We start from the raw sequence: 5,397 nt of genomic DNA on the forward strand, positions 1-5,397 counted from the left end.
TGAAAAACGAGGGTCTCCGTGAGTACTGGACAGGCCGCGCTGCCTTCCAAGTGGTTTATTTAAAGATATTTTGTATTTTTGGATTGGATTGAAAGATCTTCTCAAAAACAAACTGACAAAGCTGAAACTCGCAAACTAAAGTCAAGAATTACTTCACTCTTAAGTACCAAATATACTTTAATCAATTATCTGACACAAGCATGTTTCTTGTAAACAGTTTTAAATCAGCTAACATTTCGAACAATATAGTTTCCAATGGCTCATATCAGATTTAGTATGGAATAGTTATCGAACATCAACATTGTAGATGTTATTAAACACTTAAAGTGATAGATATTCGTTTGTCCGACTTTCGTTGCTAACCGTCCTCGTAATACGTCACTAGTTGATACATCACTCTGCTATCACTTGGAAGGTAACCGAACACCTTTGTATATAAGAGCAGTGGAGCTGTTGCTCCGGGGCGGGGATTCTGACAAATGTCACAAATGTACAGTGTCATGTTTAATATGAAAGAAATACGGTCAGGACCACGTTCATTGTGACCATTAGGATGACAGCTGACAGGCAACGGACAAAATGAATTATTATATTCGTGTGCTGTCTTGCAGTTCAAATTTCGATTGTTATAATTTTATCGGATTGCCATTTTTATAGTTATTATGTATGACGGCGCGCGGATTAATGCAGACTACTTTGTTTAGTTAGACGATTTTAATTGATTGTGGAAATGTTAGAAATGTGCATTAAGCTAATGCATAACTATTATTATAATGTGTAAGTGGTAAATTTAAAAAAGGGAGCGGGTTACCCCGAATAGAGTAGTAGGTGGCGCTAGGTGCGACGACGTTCGTTTTGCTTGTCAAGACAGTTGTCATAAAAATAGCGAGCACGTACTAACCTATTGGCTCCAAATAATATTCCATCTCAACCGTCCTATTGTATTTTACTCCATAATGTTATAAGTTCATATTATACAATCTACAAGATAGCATTGACGCTTTTATTTGAGACATCCCGTCGCTCATACGCCCAAGATGGAGTCCAACCTAGACTGTTCGGAAAATGTTCCTGACGCTTCCACATGTATATCTTTTCATAACAACATTTATGTAGGTAAGAAAAAACACATAATGGAATATCGTAATCATGAAATATCCTCACTAGTTCAATACCAATTATCCTACAGATTCTTGTAGGGCGAGTCCTACAAGAATCTGTAAGCAAGAAACGTTTCACAGTATTTAAACAAAAGAACAAAGCTATAGCTATCAATACAAATACGTCGAAGATCACAAGACGGCATTACCCGCAAGTGTGACGTAATGAGTGCTCGGCGACAACATACCTTTGTCCTGTAGAGCAGGCGGCTCTCAGCAACGCGGTCATACTGCGGAGACGGTCTTCACCTTCTGAAGCCTGCGACTGTGGTAAATCGAGGTCGTCTCGAGGAAGTGCCGCGCTTCAATACAATATTGGTCATGATTTGACTTTTTCATGGAACAGTGAAGAGTTTAAAGTATCTACGAACGCAGATAAACAACAAGCCATTCAAAATCAATGTTAATACGGTGGACATCAAATGTTGGCAATCAATGAAGGATTTCCTCTTACATTTCCCTAGTCCCTACACTTCAATTCTACAAGACACCTATGTGTTTTACATTTCTTTGTAGTAACATTAGTGCATGAAGTTTTCTAAAAAAATATCAAGTCATGTAATATTACAAAACAAAGAACTAATAACTAACGTAATTAAAGATGCCAAACTGAATGCTACAACAAGTCCAGTCGGAGCTTGTTGAAGTAATCTCGTGTAACAATATCTGCGCCCTTACGTCAGCGGTCACAAAGCAGTATTGTTATCTGATTGGAGAGGATCGCTCTCGCCTCTCCTCTGAAGTTTTCTCATTTATTTCCATATTATTTTGTTTGGAGGTCGCGTCCCTTTGAGTCTCTCCGCGCTCGGCTAACGAAGCCGCCGCCGCCACATCAAACGACAACTCTCGCTATTTTCATTGAAATGAGGACTTTTCTTTGAAAATTGGACGCCGTTATTATGTCGTTGGATAATTTATGTGCTTTTTATGTACACTTCGAGAAATAAAGGTGACTACACATTCTGTGTTATGTACTTACTTTTCTGTTATTTAAAATAAACAATAATGGTTGTGTATTCATTTACAGTAAATAACTAGACAGCAGCATGTTGCTTGCACCGCTGCTCAGGAACACTTGGATGTGCACATGTGCGTTGATGTCTTTTGTTCTGTCTGAAACAATGGCAGTCGACTAATGAACTGCTACACACATTCAACAAGAGGTTACCAGCAAACATGACTTGTTCTTTATTATTGATGTTAGTAATTAGCTTTTTATCAAGTTAACTACTTTTAATAAATGTAAGTGGGAATGACCGTTCATCATTGAATGTTTGTCGCAGATTCCATTAGTTTTCAAATTTACCTATTTATTTATTTTAGTAATTTCTATAAATTTGGATACAAAACATCTCGCAGTGTAATGTATCGTCTACTTTATATAAATGTAAATAAGTATTCGCCGCGGTCTCTGGGCGGGCGGTAAGCGAAGGAGACCTGGGCCAGGGGGGGGGGGGGGCTCGCGGTGACTGAACGAGCCACAAATGAGTTCAATAAGTTTAGGAATACATGATCAGTTCAGTAACTTGTGTGTCGCGACATCCGAGCGACTGCCGAGCGCCGACATACACTTACAATCTAGATACTCTAGGTATATCGTCGTATGTCGTGAGAGTATAAAGTACCGTAGGTAGAAAATGTTTTAAACGTATTTTATTTCAATTTTCTGCAAAAACCTATTTAGTGTCTTGTTAGCATCAGAGACCAAAACTTTATTTCTTTTGCTACTTTGAATGTTGATAAATAAGAACCTATCTATATGAAATCTAAAAATCTTGCTTTATCCCTGTGTAAACACATTAGTCTTCTATAAAATCAGTCGATAGTCACAAAAGCAACAAATATTACTTAACCGTCTACCGAGGGAGACCCGCCAGCCGGGTATTGTTGACTGAAACCCTAATGGAAGTCATAATTATTTTTCCCTTCTGTAGCTATGCCTTTAGGTTTATTTTTTCAGTATAATGAATTCTCGCTCATCATCATTATGACCCTCTAAGGGGTTGCGAGCGGCGAACAATCAACTGTCGTCTGAAAACAATCTCTTAGCCGGCATTACCGGATATTATAAAGATCTCTCCGGCTCCCCCGCGCCGCCATATTGTCATCAAGCTGTATATAAACTATTCTCACTAATGTCATTGTCGTCTGATGACGTGCGGGCTGCGGGGCCGGGGGGGGGGCGTCATTACCGGCCGGAGTTGCGTCGTTAGCCATAGACAAAGCCTGCTGCTATGTACCCGGCCATTTTCATGCAGCCTAGCGCGGGAGCTGACTCCACTCAAACACATGTAAACTCGTACATAAAACCATACTTTTTACATACTAATATCAAGAAAAGATGTTTATTGACACAGAATGCAATTTCATAAACATCTATTACTGTAACTGACTGCGGCTTATAGCTCGTAACAAAAACTTATTACAAAATCAAATTGATACAATACTCTCACAATCGTACTCAGAATGTAAACGTATATCTGGTAAGTGGTAATTCAAATCAAATGCGACCCCTGCAGCCAGCTCCCGAGCTGGGCGCTCTATGTAGTGAGGGCGGCGAGTCGGCGACGAACCAGCTCGTTCGTTAGCAAATGCGTTCCTTAATGAGCGTTTTGTACCAAATGTAAAAATATATCAAATGCACTATCAAGTGTAATACGAGCCTCCCCGCGCCCCGCACCCCGCACCCCGCACCCCGCGCCACGCTGAGGGCTGGCGGGAGACTCGTGTAAAACTTGTGTGCCGAATTTATACTCTGACATACAATGATACATGGAAAACTATTTATTACAGACTATGATGTCTTACACAAACTGTCTGTAACAGATTTAGTACTGATTATAAAATTAATAATAGACGACAAATCCTCAATGGTCTCTCAGAGTTTGCAAATCTTATGTGAAAGTGCGCACAAATATTTAGTTTACACCATGTGTGTAATAAATGTATAAAATAGCATTTTCTTAATGTAATGTAAAAAAATATTTTATTTTGTTGACTACGAAATAAAGCGAGTATTGTTTCAGCTATGGCAGCCCCCGCCCAGTGCCAGCAAGTCGTCATCACGATAATGAGCACAGCAATCACCGCCTCACACACACACACACACACGTCATCTTGTTATGTGACAGCGCGTTATGTGCTGATTACTGCGGAGAAGCCTGCCGTAATGACGCCGTAATGCCGAGACCAACAAATGTACTGGAACTATCACATAAGGCTGTTTGTTAGTCTGCCTTACATGAGACTCATGTGTTATGTGAACTTTAATTACAGCTTGCGTGGTATAATGAAGTGGTGCTCGAAATGCGGCGATATAATAAAAGTTGCTGGAAAGACGAGTATGGAAGCCACACATGTATTATGAAAGAGGACACTACGCACGTTTGTAAGTATGTTGCTCGTCATTACCGGATAAAAAGAGTATTACAATATTTTTACAAAGCGTAAAAACATGTTACAACAGTTACCTACTTAGGGTCGGAATAAATGTCGATAGGCCAAGTAAGAGCTGGCATTCTCATCCATTACCAGCGGGTGGTGAACACTCAAAGATCTGCGCTTATTGCGTTGCCTCTTCTTTTGTAGTCCTTTTATAGAGAGCTGCCAGTATCACCAGTTTCAGCTGAATATTATACGTTTACTTGATTTTAACAAAACACAATAACCCACGGTTAGATTATGATTGTAAAGGAGTATCTAGAGCCAATATCGTAACGTTTTCGAAGTGCCTGAAAATCAGCCACTTGTATTTTTGTAAAAATTTACCGTTAAATTTGTTAGTGCAAGTTATTTAGGATATACTCATCACTACGTATGTTGAAACGTACCGAAATACATATCATTATACAACAGTAGGTACATGAGAACAATTTTTTTTTGCATCTTTTTCATTTTTTATCGCCGTTTAAGCCTTCCTTGGACTTTTACAAATATTTCAAGACTAAAATAAGCCAAATCGGTTCAGTCGTTCTCGAGTTTTAGCGAGACTAACTAACAGCAATTCATTTTTATATATAAAAAAAGAGAAGAAGAAGAAAGTAGTAACTGCAAACAACATTCCAATAATACTTATTCTGAATAAAGCATTTAGTTGAATGGTATGTCGTATCGTCGATCAGACTAATGTGATCGTCCGCTAGTAGGAGCAGCATTGTGCCGTGATACCCCGGCGCAGTGATTACGGCGAGTGCCGCCTCGACACGCACTTACCCTGTAGCGCTGTTACATGACCAGC

At 39.4% G+C, this 5,397-nt stretch overlaps 1 long non-coding RNA gene across 1 annotated transcript; it reads left to right on the forward strand.

Annotated features, from left to right (window-relative positions):
• The first annotated feature begins 1,024 nt into the window (after window positions 1-1,024).
• On the forward strand, window positions 1,025-4,568 carry LOC113495959. The gene is made up of 3 exons (XR_003400770.1): window positions 1,025-2,109; window positions 2,188-2,359; window positions 4,187-4,568. It is a non-coding gene; the product is annotated as an uncharacterized LOC113495959 (long non-coding RNA).
• The last annotated feature ends 829 nt before the right edge of the window (window positions 4,569-5,397 follow it).

Source organism: Trichoplusia ni, chromosome 7 (assembly GCF_003590095.1).
Source record: "Trichoplusia ni isolate ovarian cell line Hi5 chromosome 7, tn1, whole genome shotgun sequence".
Classification (NCBI taxonomy): Eukaryota; Metazoa; Arthropoda; class Insecta; order Lepidoptera; family Noctuidae; genus Trichoplusia; species Trichoplusia ni.